Genomic DNA, 16970 nt, shown 5'->3' with positions numbered 1-16970 from the left:
TTTCATCAGCCAGGCTAGCTTGAATCCAGTGTCAAAGTGAGCATATAAACCATAAAGAAACAACATGCAAAAAAAAGAAAAAAAACCTATTTTATAAGGTGCTGATCTGTGAGAAAAATAGGAGCATTTTTTGGAACCGAAACCTTATACCATGATGGCGCAGGCGAGGGAAAACAGAGAAAGTCATTTCAAAGATGTATTGTAAATAATATGGTTGTCGCCGACATATGTGAACTCTGCAGCTCTGGAAGCAGGGCCAGCTCAGTCGTTTGTCCATCTGAGGACCGCAGATTGAGCGCCATTGCACTTGGGAATAGTGATGATTATTACATACCGAGGTTAGAGTCAACAAGATGGTAGTGTTAGGAGCTACATACAAAGAAGGTATTCTAAGCGCCTCAATATTCTAGTTGTCAGCGGGCTGAGGGAGGTGCGAGGGTTTGTAAAGGAAGGCAGAGCCTTGCCCTCTTCCAGTAAAGTGGGTCTGTCCGCCCCCAATATCCTCCGGCTGGCGTGGCCACTTACCCCCTCTGGCTGCGTGGATGCGGCGCAAGCAATGCTAGTTTATGTTTGGCGGAGGCTTCGTGGAATAGAGGCCGCGAGGGCTGGTCCCGAGCACACTGAGCTTACAAATAAATACAGAAAACGAGCCACTGTGCCCTGCCCGAGAACCTGCCAACGACAGCGGTTAATTCAAGCTTCAAAGCGCTCCTTTTTGTATTTCACAATATTGTGAAGGCCGTTCTATGGCTGCGGAGCCCTGATAAGGGCATTGGGCCAGATGTATCAAGGCTTTTGCGACTCGCAAAGGCTGAAATTCGCAGAATTTCGGCCTTTGCGACTCGCAAACGGCCGATTTGCGATATTTCACATGTATGAAATAATCGCAATTTATTTAATCGCAATTATTTGCGATTCCTTCTTTTGCATAGCATTTAAGGAATCGCAAATTTTGCGATTCCTTAAATGATATGTATGACACATTTTTGGTGTGCGAATTTGTGCAAAAAAATCGCATTTTACCATCAACTTGTAGTTGGTGGTAAATTGCGATTTTTTTCAAAAAAGCCCTAATTGGCATTTGTAAGGGTGGCATGTGACACTCATACATGCCCATAGGGCATGTATGTGTGCCACATGCACACACATGTAGATTTGAGGGGTTCAGCAGGGTGTCTGTGAGACACCCCTGCACCCTTGAAATAATTCTCAAATTGCGATTAGCAAATTGCGAATTCGCAATTTGAGAATTACTGCACAATCATTCCTATGGGCCTCCTGGCCCATAGAAATGAATGGGAAAATTATTCCTTAATTGCGATTAGCAATTTGCTAATCGCAATTAAGGAATTTTAAGGAATCGCTAAAAAATAGCGAAATTCTACATACATACCATTTTGCACTTCTCAAATAGCGATTCCTTAACAATCGCTATTAGAGAAGTGCAAAATGGTTTCTTGATACATCTGCCCCTTTGTTTGTCAAGAGTGCGCTGTGTTCCTGCGGACATGGTTTCTTCCTTGTACCGTTTCTATTTGCTGTTGCTCGGTGTCCAGCTCACAACTCTTCAGTTGTAAGAAGGGCGTGGACCTGCCCATTCTTCGGGGCGCCACTTGGTCGCACAACCTTTGAACGGGCCTGGTTACGTTTTTGGGGTTTGGTTCACTGCCCGGTGTTGAATCCCAAACATGGTCACGATCTGGAGATTATACAGAATAAACATTACACCAGTCGACAGATTATCGGTGAATGAATCTAGGGTGTCACGAACACCACTCGGAGTTTCAGGAGCAAGCGAGAGGGAGCCTGGGAATTTGGGATCAGGACATAGAGGACGGGGCCCTGATAGCACCTAGAAGCAGCTCTTAGCCAATCGGAGCGGGCTCGCCCAAGCTCTTACAAAGCCCAGGGCCTAACCCTAAGCCCTCTGGAGGCTTCTTCTGTTTACCGGAGGTGCCTCAAGCACCTGCTTCTAAGCGCTAAAAAATGTCATATCTTCCTCAAAGTAAGACAGTTTGCCCCTTTCTTCATGAAATTATTTGTCTATTTCGTCTCTTGTTTACTCAAGAACAGCAGCACTGCTTAGAGTTCGTAGGGCTTCCCTGAAGTGCTGCTGCTGCCTGCGCCATGCCCTCAACATCCCTCCATCAGCCCTGCTTCCGGGGCTGGGTACAAGGTGGCTCCTCCGGTGGGCCCTGGAGAGGGGGCGCGGCTGCCCCAGGGTGTCTACCCCCGGGTCCCGTTCCACAGACCCATGCCAGCCAGCCAGGAGCTGGGCGGGGTCTAAGACCAGAGAACTGGCTAGAGGAGGGCGGAGTCTGGGGCAGAGGAAGGAGGAGGGCCAGGCTGGAAGGGCAGGAGCGGGGACAGTCATGGGTACCACACTGCCGAGGCATCCAGAGGACCCGAAGACAACCTGTGGAACAAGAGGGCACCCAGGAAGATAGCCACCATGCCAGGGCCAGGCTGGAAGGGCAGGAGCGGGGACAGTCATGGGTACCACACTGCCGAGGCATCCAGAGGACCCGAAGACAACCTGTGGAATAAGAGGGCACCCAGGAAAATAGCCACCATGCCAGGGCAAGGCTGGGAGGGCTGGAGCGGGGACAGTCTCATGGCCATGGGTACCACACTGCCGAAGCATCTAGAGGACCCGAAGACAACCTGTGGAACAAGAGGGCACCCAGGAAGATAGCCACCATGCCAGGGCAAGGCTGGGAGGGCTGGAGCGGGGACAGTCGCATGTGTACCACACTGCCGAGGCATCCAGAGGACCCGAAGACAACCTGTGGAACAAGAGGGCACCCAGGAAGATGGCCACCATGCCAGGGCAAGGCTGGGAGGGCAGGAGCGGGGACAGTCTCATGGGTACCACACTGCCGAGGCATCCAGAGGACCCGAAGACAACCTGTGGACCAAGAGGGCACCCAGAAAGATGGCCACCATGCCAGGGCAAGGCTGGGAGGGCTGGAGCGGAGACAGGCTCATGGGTACCACACTGCCGAAGCATCCAGAGGACCCGAAGACAACCTGTGGAACAAGAGGGCACCCAGGAAGATGGCCACCATGCCAGGGCAAGGCTGGAAGGGCTGGAGCGGGGACAGTCTCATGGGTACCACACTGCCGAAGCATCCAGAGGACCCGAAGACAACCTGTAGACCAAGAGGGCACCCAGAAAGATGGCCACCATGCCAGGGCAAGGCTGGGAGGGCTGGAGCGGGGACAGTCTCATGGCCATGGGTACCACACTGCCGAGGCATCCAGAGGATCCGAAGACAACCTGTGGAACAAGAGGGCACCCAGAAAGATGGCCACCATGCCAGGGCAAGGCTGGAAGGGCTGGAGCGGGGACAGTCTCATGGGTACCACACTGCCGAAGCATCCAGAGGACCCGAAGACAACCTGTGGAACAAGAGGGCACCCAGGAAGATGGCCACCATGCCAGGGCAAGGCTGGGAGGGCAGGAGCGGGGACAGTCTCATGGGTACCACACTGCCGAAGCATCCAGAGGACCCGAAGACAACCTGTGGAACAAGAGGGCACCCAGGAAGATGGCCACCATGCCAGGGCAAGGCTGGAAGGGCAGGAGCGGGGACAGTCTCATGGGTACCACACTGCCGAGGCATCCAGAGGACCCGAAGACAACCTGTGGACCAAGAGGGCACCCAGAAAGATGGCCACCATGCCAGGGCAAGGCTGGAAGGGCTGGAGCGGGGACAGTCTCATGGGTACCACACTGCCGAAGCATCCAGAGGACCCGAAGACAACCTGTGGAATAAGAGGGCACCCAGGAAGATGGCCACCATGCCAGGGCAAGGCTGGGAGGGCAGGAGCGGGGACAGTCTCATGGGTACCACACTGCCGAGGCATCCAGAGGACCCGAAGACAACCTGTGGACCAAGAGGGCACCCAGAAAGATGGCCACCATGCCAGGGCAAGGCTGGAAGGGCTGGAGCGGGGACAGTCTCATGGGTACCACACTGCCGAGGCATCCAGAGGACCCGAAGACAACCTGTGGAACAAGAGGACACCCAGAAAGATGGCCACCATGCCAGGGCAAGGCTGGAAGGGCAGGAGCGGGGACAGTCTCATGGTCATGGGTACCACACTGCCGAGGCATCCAGAGGACCCGAAGACAACCTGTGGAACAAGAGGGCACCCAGGAAGATGGCCGCCAGGGCAAGGCTGGAAGGGCTGGAGCGGGGACAGTCTCATGGCCATGGGTACCACACTGCCGAAGCATCCAGAGGACCCGAAGGAACCTGTGGGACAAGAGGGCACCCAGGAAGATGGCCGCCAGGGCAAGGCTGGGAGGGCAGGAGCGGGGACAGTCTCATGGGTACCACACTGCCGAGGCATCCAGAGGACCCGAAGACAACCTGTGGACCAAGAGGGCACCCAGAAAGATAGCCACCATGCCAGGGCAAGGCTGGAAGGGCAGGAGCGGGGACAGTCTCATGGTCATGGGTACCACACTGCCGAGGCATCCAGAGGACCCGAAGACAACCTGTGGACCAAGAGGGCACCCAGAAAGATGGCCACCATGCCAGGGCAAGGCTGGAAGGGCAGGAGCGGGGACAGTCTCATGGTCATGGGTACCACACTGCCGAGGCATCCAGAGGACCCGAAGACAACCTGTGGACCAAGAGGGCACCCAGAAAGATGGCCACCATGCCAGGGCAAGGCTGGAAGGGCAGGAGCGGGGACAGTCTCATGGTCATGGGTACCACACTGCCGAGGCATCCAGAGGACCCGAAGACAACCTGTGGACCAAGAGGGCACCCAGAAAGATGGCCACCATGCCAGGGCAAGGCTGGAAGGGCAGGAGCGGGGACAGTCTCATGGTCATGGGTACCACACTGCCGAGGCATCCAGAGGATCCGAAGACAACCTGTGGACCAAGAGGGCACCCAGAAAGATGGCCACCATGCCAGGGCAAGGCTGGAAGGGCAGGAGCGGGGACAGTCTCATGGTCATGGGTACCACACTGCCGAGGCATCCAGAGGACCCGAAGACAACCTGTGGACCAAGAGGGCACCCAGAAAGATGGCCACCATGCCAGGGCAAGGCTGGGAGGGCTGGAGCGGAGACAGGCTCATGGGTACCACACTGCCGAAGCATCCAGAGGACCCGAAGACAACCTGTGGAACAAGAGGGCACCCAGGAAGATGGCCACCATGCCAGGGCAAGGCTGGAAGGGCTGGAGCGGGGACAGTCTCATGGGTACCACAGTGCCGAAGCATCCAGAGGACCCGAAGACAACCTGTGGAACAAGAGGGCACCCAGGAAGATAGCCACCATGCCAGGGCAAGGCTGGAAGGGCTGGAGCGGGGACAGTCTCATGGGTACCACACTGCCGAAGCATCCAGAGGACCCGAAGACAACCTGTGGAACAAGAGGGCACCCAGGAAGATAGCCACCATGCCAGGGCAAGGCTGGAAGGGCCGGAGCGGGGACAGTCGCATGGGTACCACACTGCCGAGGCATCCAGAGGACCCGAAGACAACCTGTGGAACAAGAGGGCACCCAGGAAGATAGCCACCATGCCAGGGCAAGGCTGGGAGGGCTGGAGCGGGGACAGTCTCATGGCCATGGGTACCACACTGCTGAGGCATCCAGAGGACCCGAAGACAACCTGTGGACCAAGAGGGCACCCAGAAAGATGGCCACCATGCCAGGGCAAGGCTGGGAGGGCTGGAGCGGAGACAGTCTCATGGGTACCACACTGCCGAAGCATCTAGAGGACGCGAAGACAACCCGTGGAATGAGAAGGCACCCAAGAAGATGGCCACCATGCCAGGGCAAGGCTGGGAGGGCAGGAGCGGGGACAGTCTCATGGGTACCACACTGCCGAAGCATCTAGAGGACGCGAAGACAACCTGTGGAACAAGAGGGCACCCAGGAAGATAGCTGCCATGCCAGGGCAAGGCTGGAAGGGCTGGAGCGGGGACAGTCTCATGGGTACCACACTGCCGAGGCATCCAGAGGACCCGAAGACAACCTGTGGAACAAGAGGGCACCCAGGAAGATGGCCACCATGCCAGGGCAAGGCTGGGAGGGCTGGAGTGGGGACAGTCTCATGGGTACCACACTGCGGAAGCAGAGGACCCGAAGACAACCTGTGGAATAAGAGGGCACCCAGGAAGATAGCCACCATGCCAGGGCAAGGCTGGGAGGGCTGGAGCGGGGACAGTCTCATGGCCATGGGTACCACACTGCCGAAGCATCTAGAGGACCCGAAGACAACCTGTGGAACAAGAGGGCACCCAGAAAGATAGCCACCATGCCAGGGCAAGGCTGGGAGGGCAGGAGCGGGGACAGTCTCATGGGTACCACACTGCCGAGGCATCCAGAGGACCCGAAGACAACCTGTGGAACAAGAGGGCACCCAGAAAGATGGCCACCATGCCAGGGCAAGGCTGGAAGGGCTGGAGCGGGGACAGTCTCATGGCCATGGGTACCACACTGCCGAAGCATCCAGAGGACCCGAAGACAACCTGTGGAACAAGAGGGCACCCAGGAAGATGGCCGCCAGGGCAAGGCTGGAAGGGCTGGAGCGGGGACAGTCTCATGGCCATGGGTACCACACTGCCGAGGCATCCAGAGGACCCGAAGACAACCTGTGGAACAAGAGGGCACCCAGGAAGATAGCCACCATGCCAGGGCAAGGCTGGAAGGGCTGGAGCGGGGACAGTCTCATGGCCATGGGTACCACACTGCCGAAGCATCCAGAGGACCCGAAGACAACCTGTGGAACAAGAGGACACCCAGGAAGATGGCCACCAAGCCAGGGCAAGGCTGGGCACAGCGTCTCAAGGAGCGTTCGTCTGGCTTATTATTTTTATTATTATTATGTTTCTTATATAGCGCCTGAATCGACCCCCGAAGGGGTATCTCCGCGCTCGCTTTACGTCCTGGCTTTTCCCTGTGAGATAGCCCCTACAGGGCATCCCCAAGGTGAAAGCCAGGCATCCCGCCGCGGGGGGGCCTTTGTGGAGATTAAGCAAGCTTAATGCCCAGAGTTGCAGAGTGTGAACCCATGATTAGGTCAGGCACCGAAGCGAGAATTATCGAGTCCATGGACATTTGAGCTCAAGACCCTGCCGCGTCGGGAATTGAACCCTGGTCCCGGGTCTGACCTCTGCTTCAGGGTCTGCCTGCTCTAACCAGTGAGCCACACTTCTCAACTGTGCACCACAGCCAGCCCCCAGTCCCCACCATGGCGATGCTCCGAGCGGGCGCAAAGGTTTACGATCCCAGAGGCCTCTGGGCCGAACCAAGGCCGCGCGCAGTGCAGATGTGTTTGCCCGGCAAGCACAGCTCGTGCCCCCGGGCAGCGTCGCACGAGAGCGGCCGGGCTGCCTCCGGGTGACATTCTAAAGTGCGCGGTGTACCCGTGTGTGACAGCCTTATGAGGCCTGGGTGACAGAGCGTAACTCACAGGATGGGATAATCTCATAAATGGTGCCACTGAGACAATGCGAAAGGACTAGAAAGTAAACAGCTGTAGCACTCGTCAAGTACTTGTCACGGATTTAAATTAATACGCTGGCACCTGGCCAGCATCGGTACAGTCAGTTTATAGAGTCAAGGCCAGGTGGGTACAGGAGGAGGGCAGGCTGGCATCTCAGGGTGACCGGGATCAAGGAACTGGCAGCTGTGGGCCAGAGGCAAGTAGAGAAATCACCACCTTACACTGGGAGCCCTGCGGGGTACTCACCTGCCCCCCCCCCCCCCCCGTACTCATCTGGCCCCCCGCCGGTACTCGCCTGGCCCCCCGCCGGTACTCGCCTGGCCCCCCGCCGGTCCTCGCCTGGCCCTCCGCCGGTCCTCGCCTGCCCCTCCGCCGGTCCTCGCCTGCCCCTCCGCCGGTACTCGCCTGCCCCTCCGCTCTCCCCTGCTCATCTCAGGTACACTTACCTTTTCATTCAGGGCCTGCCTTGAGCGTGAGCGCGCTGGACCCAGGCCCAGGGCGCCAGTTTTCAGAGGGGCGCGTGGAGCTGGGCATATTAAGGTTATGCCATCAGCAGCGCCCGTCTCGTCGTGCTCCAGCCTTGTCCCTGCCCGTTCATTTCTATTTTATTTGCCAGTTTAAAGTGGTTTTAGTCCTTCATTATCATCCCTGGCCCCTGCCGGCTCATATCAATAAAACCATCATCTGCGTGACGCAGCTGAGCGATCAGTGATGTAGGTGCGCAGGGGGGTGTCAGGGACCAGCCCCTGCTCATCCAGGTACGGACCAGTGAACTCAAAAGGGACCCCCTGCTGGCTCACTTAAATAACTACCACCAGCAAGGGCGCCAAGTTCCGCTCCGCCGACGCCTAGGGCACCGTTTTAGCAGAGGCCGGCTCTGAATGCATTTCCATAGCAGCTAGAGTCAGCAGCGTGAAACCGGAAGTGGTCTTACCTGTCCTGGGAAGCAGGCAGGTGTTGGTTAGTGAGTGCTATCAAAGGGATACACGGGTGAAGAGCACAGTGGGGGATGGCAGAGCCCCAAGGCATGGCAGCCTGGCTCCAGGGGACGCACACCTAGCCCGCCCCCCCCCCCCCCCCCCCCCCGGCCCAAAGCAGCAGGGCTCGGTAGTCTGCCTCCAAGAGAAGGGCACGGGCACCTCAGAGCAGCAGAGCTCGGCAGCCTGGCTCCAGGGGAAGGGACAGGGGCACTTAGGAGCAGCAAGGACCGACAGCATAGCTCCAAGGGAAGGGCACAGGGGCACCATAAAAAGCAGGGCTTCATAGCCTGGCACCAGAAGAAGGGCACAGGGGCTGCTTAGAGTAGGAGTGGGTGAAAAATTCCACCAACCGCCACGTGTGGGAGTTGTTGCACATGCGTGGCTCGCCAACACTTAGTTGGCGAGTGGGAATTATCATCCCCTAGCCTATTTTCAGGCGCGAGAATGCCTCCCGGCAGGAATTCTCAACAAGGGTGCTCGCACCCGCTCGAGTTGAGAAAGCTGCCACTCGAGTACAGAATCTATCCAAGTACCATAAAAAAGCAGCACCCTTTGGCACGCTGTGATGTGTCATACATGCTGATTTTACAGCAAGGAACAAGCTCCAGGTGTTAACAAGCATTAGAAATGCAATAGGTCTCGCAGCATTAGAGTTAGTGCTTTTAGAATTGTTTATGGGTTTTTTTGTAAATCTTTAGCATGAGGTTGAGGGTGAGTGAGGGTGAGGGGTTGAGGGTGAGTGAGGGTGAGGCTGAGGGTGAGTGAGGGTGAGTGAGGGTGAGTGTGAGTGAGGGTGGGTGAGTGTGGGTGAGGGTGAGGGATTGAGGGTGAGGGGTTGAGGGTGAGTGAGGGTGAGGGGTTGAGGGTGAGTGAGGGTGAGGGGTTGAGGGTGAATGAGGGTGAGGGAGGGTGAGGGGTTGAGGGTGAGGGGTTGAGGGTGAGTGGGGATGAGTGAGGGTGAGGGGTTGAGGGTGAGTGAGGGTGAAGGTGAGTGAGGGTGAGGGTGAGTGAGGGTGGGTGAGTGAGGGTGAGTGTGGGTGAGTGTGGGTGAGTGAGGGTGAGGGATTGAGGGTGAGGGGTTGAGGGTGGGTGAGGGGTTGAGGGTGAGTGAGGGGTTGAGGGTGAGGGTGAGTGAGGGTGAGGGGTTGAGGGTGAGTGGGGGTGAGTGAGGGTGAGGGGTTGAGGGTGAGTGAGGGTGAGGGGTTGAGGGTGAGTGAGGATGAGGGGTTGAGGGTGAGTGAGGATGAGGGGTTGAGGGTGAGTGAGGATGAGGGTTTGAGGGTGGGTGAGGGTGAGTGTGAGTGAGGGTGAGTGAGGGTGAGGGTGAGTGAAGGTGGGTGAGGGTGAGGGGTTGAGGGTGAGGCATTGAGGGTGAGTGAGGGTGAGGGGTTGAGGGTGAGTGAGGGTGAGGGGTTGAGGGTGAGGGTGAGTGAGGGTGAGGGGTTGAGGGTGAGTGAGGGTGAGTGAGGGGTTGAGGGTGAGTGAGGATGAGTGAGAGTGAGGGTGAGTGAGGGGTTGAGGGTGAGGGGTTGAGGGTGAGTGAGGGTTTGAGGGTGAGGGGTTGAGGGTGAGTGAGGGTGAGTGAGGGTGAGGGTGAGGGGTTGAGGGGGAGGGGTCGAGGGGGAGGGGTTGAGGGTGAGTGAGTGAGGGTGAGGGGTTGAGGGTGAGTGAGTGAGGGTGAGGAGTTGAGGGTGAGTGAGGGTGAGGCTGAGGGGTGAGTGAGGGTGAGTGAGGGTGAGTGAGGGGTTGAGGGTGAGGAGTTGAGGGTGAGTGAGGGTGAGGGGTTGAGGGTGAGTGAGGATGAGGGGTTGAGGGTGAGTGAGGATGAGGGTTTGAGGGTGGGTGAGGGTGAGTGTGAGTGAGGGTGAGTGAGGGTGAGGGTGAGTGAAGGTGGGTGAGGGTGAGGGGTTGAGGGTGATTGAGGGTGAGGCATTGAGGGTGAGTGAGGGTGAGGGGTTGAGGGTGAGGGTGAGTGAGGGTGAGGGGTTGAGGGTGAGTGAGGGTGAGTGAGGGGTTGAGGGTGAGTGAGGATGAGTGAGAGTGAGGGTGAGTGAGGGGTTGAGGGTGAGGGGTTGAGGGTGAGTGAGGGTTTGAGAGTGAGGGGTTGAGGGTGAGTGAGGGTGAGTGAGGGTGAGGGTGAGGGGTTGAGGGGGAGGGGTTGAGGGTGAGTGAGGGTTTGAGGGTGAGGGGTTGAGGGTGAGTGAGGGTGAGTGAGGGTGAGGGTGAGGGGTTGAGGGGGAGGGGTCGAGGGGGAGGGGTTGAGGGTGAGTGAGTGAGGGTGAGGGGTTGAGGGTGAGTGAGTGAGGGTGAGGGGTTGAGGGTTGGTGAGTGAGGGTGAGGGGTTGAGGGTGAGTGAGGGTGAGGCTGAGGGTGAGTGAGGGTGAGTGAGGGGTTGAGGGTGAGGAGTTGAGGTTGAGTGAGGGTGAGGGGTTGAGGGTGGGTGAGGGGTTGAGGGTGGGTGAGGGGTTGAGGGTGAGTGAGGGTTTGAGGGTGAGGGGTTGAGGGTGAGTGAGGGTGAGTGAGGGTGAGGGTGAGGGGTTGAGGGGGAGGGGTCGAGGGGGAGGGGTTGAGGGTGAGTGAGTGAGCAATTTATTGTACCGTATGTTTCTGCTGAAATACCTTCGGGCCGTGTTTGCGCTGTAAAAAAATGCAAACCAGACGGCTCCTCACTTGGTGTCAATGTCGCTCGAAATGAAATCTGTTTTGTCTCATCAGCAGAAACATCTAAGTTATTGGGGACAATTTGCCACTCAATACTCATCTAAAAAGAGCGTCCTCCATATACAATGGATACCTTTGCCTTCACCAAAATGCTGACCCCGTTATGCCTGTAATTAATTAGCACGGGTGGAGGGGTCAGGCAGAACAGGGCAATGACGAGGATCCCGATGTAATGGCTGGAGCGAGCGTCTTTGAAGCGAGGGAACCGGTTGCGAGCGAGCGCTGTGATACCTTTGGAGTGCCGGTACAAAAGTAAAAAAAAAAAAAAGTTTTAAAAAGTCGTGCATAAAACATGAAAGGAACAAGCAATTACTGAAAGCTACGGAAAAGCGTGTTCCCCATATTTGTTTCCCCACATCGTAATGTAAACTTGGTTTTCAAAATATCAGTGGAATGAAATGGTTTATTAACATCAAGGCATATTTTTGGACAACTGGCGTACAGCAAGACGAGCGGCCGCCATGACTGGTTGTTAAAACAAAAAAAAGAGTAGTTTGTGCGCTGTAAGGAAAAAAAAACAGCAATTACGGTGGGGTTGTGGGGGCGGTCAAACACGGGACAGGGAGACAAGCCTAACATTTATTTAACAAAAGAGAACATGCAGCGTGCGCATCCTTGCACGTTCCTGTCACAAAACTAGTCGCCCTGCTTTTAAATAAATATGTTCTGTGCAGTCAAGATCGAGTTAGGCGAGCTGCACAGTAAACGGGGCGAGGAGAGAGGCGGGGAGGAAAACAAGCATCAACAAGGCTAGCGGCAGGCAGGCAGGGGAAGAGAGGGGAGGGGGGAGGAGAAATGCGACACGGCGGGAAGGGGAGGGGGCGGAACGGGGGCGGAGAGGGGAGAGACAATCAATTACTGAAAGCTACGGAAAAGCGTGTTCCCCATATTTGTTTCCCCACATCGTAATGTAAACTTGGTTTTCAAAATATCAGTGGAATGACATGGTTTATTAACATCAAGGCATATTTTTGGACAACTGGCGTACAGCAAGACGAGCGGCCGCCATGACTGGTTGTTAAAACAAAAAAAAGAGTAGTTTGTGCGCTGTAAGGAAAAAAAAACAGCAATTACGGTGGGGTTGTGGGGGCGGTCAAACACGGGACAGGGAGACAAGCCTAACATTTATTTAACAAAAGAGAACATGCAGCGTGCGCATCCTTGCACGTTCCTGTCACAAAACTAGTCGCCCTGCTTTTAAATAAATATGTTCTGTGCAGTCAAGATCGAGTTAGGCGAGCTGCACAGTAAACGGGGCGAGGAGAGAGGCAGGGAGGAAAACAAGCATCAACAAGGCTAGCGGCAGGCAGGCAGGGGAAGAGAGGGGAGGGGGGAGGAGAAATGCGACACGGCGGGAAGGGGAGGGGGCGGAACGGGGGCGGAGAGGGGAGAGAGGGAGTAGGCAAGGGTAAACAAACACGGACGTGCACGCGCCCGTGACTTTTAAGGTCAATGCGCATGCGCATAAGCTTAATGCGCATGCGCATTGACCTTAAAAGTCACGGGCACTGCAAGGAATCGCCACGATTCCTTGCAGTTAGATAAAGAGTGGATGAGCCCCTATAGTCTCGCTTGCTCGATGCGCATGCGCATCGACAGGCGAGACCTAAAAATCAGAGGTGCCGAACTCTGCCTGCTCGCGGAACTCCATGGAATCTCGCTGGTTTTTATGCAACTCCCCTGAATTCTGCGGAGTGAAACTCCGTGAGTAGCGCCCAATCCTATAGTAGCAGGGCTGGGCAGCTCACTCCAGGCAAAGAGCGCATGGGCCCCTCTGGGCAGTGGGGCTTTACAGCCTGGCTCCCAGGGAAGGGCACAGAGGTTATCAGACCTGCAGGGCTTGGCAGCCTGGCTCCTGGCGTCACAGATATGGGGTCTAACCAGATGGCCTGATAACAGGTGTCGGTCATTGGTGGAGCTTCCTTTGGGCTCTGCCCGGCTAAGATGGTCTGGCTAGCCAGTCAAGTCAAGTGAAAACAGCTTTATTCTGTGCAGGATGCACAACCATGAAAGCATACTAATCAAGAAATACAGTTAGCATTTCTTGCTAAAATAAAACGTTAGACAAATAAACATTTTTAAATCCATACAAATTATAAAAGAGATGGTGTGTCTAGCAAGTCTGAATAACACAAAGGCAGCTACACTGCTCAGTCATCTGTCTGGGCCCCAATTGTGCCATCTCAAATGAGCCTCCAAGTGCTGGAGTGAGGTTCGACAGGGCCAGAGCATAAAATCACCATTTCAGTTACACATCTAAACTTGCCATCTTTTTCAAACAGTAACTTTCTACATGCTAGGCATGTACATGATAGCATGCTTAGAAATGGTTCTGCAGGCAGTGCATTTCTTGGCACGCTTATTATCAAGTGCCAAGGCTAGGAACTTTGAGCACGATATTCTTGTTTTCAGTTGTATGGCTGGAACAGCTTTGAGTCTCAAAGACAAAACAAGCACATCAGTGCAGCACCTCTGACATAGTCCGAATGCAACAGTGGTTTTTATTATATAAACCATCTCTGAGCTTTATGTGGCATAAATTCGCTTCCATGGATATTCAGGGCGCTGTTACAGACGCAGGTCTGCCGATTCCAGTCCCTATCCTGCAGATGGCGGTCTACTCTACACCAGACTGGCTGCCGGATACATCTTACACAGATATGGGGTGTGGCCATCCCAAGTGATCTGGCATGGGGTACTCTCACTATGCTCTCGATATTATAGGTCGAATCAGGGTAGGAGTATTTCTAGATCTGCATTATCACATAATCATGCAATATTGTCATGATAGTTAAATTGTTCATCTTTTTCGCCATTCTTGTGATGTTAGTAACAATGCTTTCTTTCCTCTTGATAATAATTGCAGCTCATGTCTTTTACGCAATGTGAGAAGTTGGCCTGGTATATGATGTTCACTATTCTAGTGAGCACCTTGCACCAGTCCAAACAACCCTTATGGTGATGGTTGTAAAGTCAACCTTATAGACCAGCTATCCTGGGGTAGCATGGACAAAGCAGTCTTAGGCTAAACTCAAGAGGGCATGTGAAGCCAGCTCTTTTACCATATGAAATCCCTTGAATACCAAATGAAAGGACACCACACAGGATATATATTAAAAATATATATGTATTTATTTCTAAACAAACCCCTGAACTCTTTATGAGCACAGAAGCACAAGTGCAAAACAAGTAACTTAATATAACAGACAAAAGTTGCACAATTATGGATAGGGCTGGGTGGCCCGCTGAACCATATACTAAAAAAGTGGTATAAGTACCACGTCACGGACAATGGTAAGGCCTAGGGCCTTGGGAATCGCTGGGGCTACACTGGACTAACAATGGTTAGGGAGCATGAGGCCCACGGGATGCGTGTGCAGAGTCTAAAGGCACACGCGTGCACACATAGAAGTCAATGGGTGCGTAAAAATGGAAAGTTAAAGGTTTGGGAGTCTTCCGACTGGGCTAGAAGCTAACCACTTGAAACTAGGACACTAGGAGAGTTACTCTTTACAGGAGCACCATAGTACTCGCGTTACCTAACCCACAGGAAGCGGGTGCATAGGTCCCAAAGTGTGTCGGGTTTCTTCGTGGAGTTCTATGGAGCCTTGGAAAAAAGATTCTGCAGGCGGCCAGGAGAGAAGAGTCTGGGTGGATCCAAGGGTGGATGGAAGATGTAGAGGAACTGGAAGCAGAGGGGACAGAGTCTGGGTCACTAGCCAGTGACCAGGAAGGAACCAGGATGGAACCAGGTGATGTCGAGTTGCAATCGGGTGCTGATGAGAAGCTGGTCTCTGCAGCCACGTGGACCAGGAGGCGTCGACGACAACCAGGAGGCAGGCACAAACTGTCTCACAGAGGCTCTCGCTGTCGGCTGTGTCTGCTTCAGGATTGGAGTTAACAAGCCTTGGCAAAGGCAACCCACGCAGGATACAATGTAGGCTTCTTACTCAGACCAGCAAGGTCTGAGGGGCTGCTTCTTTTAAGCGAAGCAAGAGCGAGTCTGGAACAACTAGACCAGTGGTGTAGTTTCAAAGGATCGTCGCCAAGATGGCCACTAGCCAACGGGCAAGTGACCGGGCAGATGCGTTGATCAGGAAAATGCAAAGCGGCCCCACGCAGAACTCGTGGAGTGTGCAGGGCTGATCTTTGGTGCAGATGCTGCTTGGGGCTGGGGCTTCTCAATCCCAAATGCACAGCTTCGAGGAGGCCTCAAGGGGCTGCACAGTTAGCAGGTCGCAGACTTTTCAAGATGGCCGGTCCCACGTCTCTCATCGCCTCCACGGGTCTCAGCTTTGCAGGGACTGTGGATCGGGCTGTTGGATGTATGGGAATCTGGTTCTTGTCAGGCTCTGGGCTCCGGCGGGAGGCGGCGGCAAAGCAAGTCGTTGATCGCTGGATGGTGCCTGCTTGTGCAGGGTGATCACTCCTTGACCACAAGGGAGATTCTTCAGTCGTCTTCGTCCAAAATAGAGTGATGAAGGTCCAGAGTTTCGTTTCAGTCAGGATAATCAAAAGTCTCTAGACTCAGCTCCTACCTATATACCAATCTTAGGGGCTGGATTATCTGCTAGGTCCCTCCTATGGGTGGGACCAGGGAAGGGGTTGGTTACACCCCTTTCCCTTTGTCCAGTTTCGCACCAGAGCTGGGGCTGGAGTGCCCCAGCACCGGTTTTAACTGGCCTATGCATGGGACACCTTGTGTGCCCCAGGCAGTGTCTCAATCCTTTCAGCCCTCCCTGTCAAAATACACAAAGTTCTGTCTGCGGTGGTGCTAACACCTCCCAAGGCAGGAAACCTATTGTCCAAGCCTCCCTCGCTGGAAGGACTCCCAGCAGCAGGAGGTCAGTCTTGTGTCTGTGGCAGCAGCATCCATTTTGTGATGCTGAGGCTCTGGTTAACTTTAACTGGGAATAGTAGGAACAACATGTCTTCTCCCTCTAGAAGGGTGAAATGCTACCCCCGTCCCCAGAACTGGCGAGGGGGTAGTATTCCAAATCGTATGACACCTTACTCGACATGTTTTTATAAAGCCAAACCAGAGATAGCATTTAACTGCGAGGTTCATAATGCACTTAAGAGTATATGGTATGGCAATATCCTAGAACAGCTATAAGGACATGGTTCCGAAAGCTGTAGACAGGCTCAGCTCATGCTAGAGCACCATCTCACATAAAACCAAGCACTCTGCCTCCAGGATTGTTAAGGCAGGCCATAGGAGTGACTTATAGGTGTATATGTGTCTAGATATAAGGTTAGATATAGGTATAGTATATCTAAGCAAGGGGTGATTACACGACCTTGCCCCAGCTGAGTGATCAGCCAGGTGTGTCAATGTGAATGACCAGCCAGGGGTAGCATAATACACGCTGCAGCCCCTGGGAGGCCTTGGATGCACCTATGCCCTGGGTACCTATAGTACACTGTACAGGGGCTCTTAAGGTGCCCCAGTATCCAATTGGTGATGTACCTAAGGTACATGGAGTCCATTTTAAAGAGAGAGCAGATAGCCTGGGGCCCTGATTAGCAGGATCCCAGGCCAACTAAGTCGAAAACCAGCTAAACACTAGGCAAAAAATCTGGGGTAACCATGGTCGGGCATCCACCTTCCTACACGCAAAAATACAATTGCTTTAGTACATTTTGAAAAGCCAATTCATACATATCTTATGTCTCTCTCTGGGTATGCATAAGTAACAAACGAAAAGGTAGAAATGTTTCCACAATTTCCTTTGGGAATCAGAGTGGTCATGTTCTGAGGCTGCAGATACCAGCTAGTACCAAGTCATGGTTAG

At 54.6% G+C, this 16970-nt stretch overlaps 1 protein-coding gene across 2 annotated transcripts in view; it reads right to left on the bottom strand.

Moving 5' to 3' along the window:
• B3GNT3 (UDP-GlcNAc:betaGal beta-1,3-N-acetylglucosaminyltransferase 3) overlaps window positions 1–16970 on the bottom strand; it is a 184711-nt gene that overhangs the window by 64615 nt on the left and 103126 nt on the right. Inside the window, exon 1 of one of the 2 annotated variants that reach the window (XM_086946799.1) lies at window positions 526–598. The exons of the other annotated variant lie outside the window; for it this stretch is intronic. The gene's annotated coding sequence lies outside the window, so the exon portion shown is untranslated. Of the gene's footprint in view, window positions 1–525; window positions 599–16970 lie in introns of those variants that run through there. 2 annotated transcript variants of the gene reach the window in all.

This window comes from Lissotriton vulgaris, chromosome 12 (genome assembly GCF_964263255.1).
Source record: "Lissotriton vulgaris chromosome 12, aLisVul1.2, whole genome shotgun sequence".
Classification (NCBI taxonomy): domain Eukaryota; kingdom Metazoa; phylum Chordata; class Amphibia; order Caudata; family Salamandridae; genus Lissotriton; species Lissotriton vulgaris.
The sequence above is the reverse complement of the archived record's forward strand: the minus strand, read 5'-3'. Positions and strand labels throughout refer to the sequence as shown.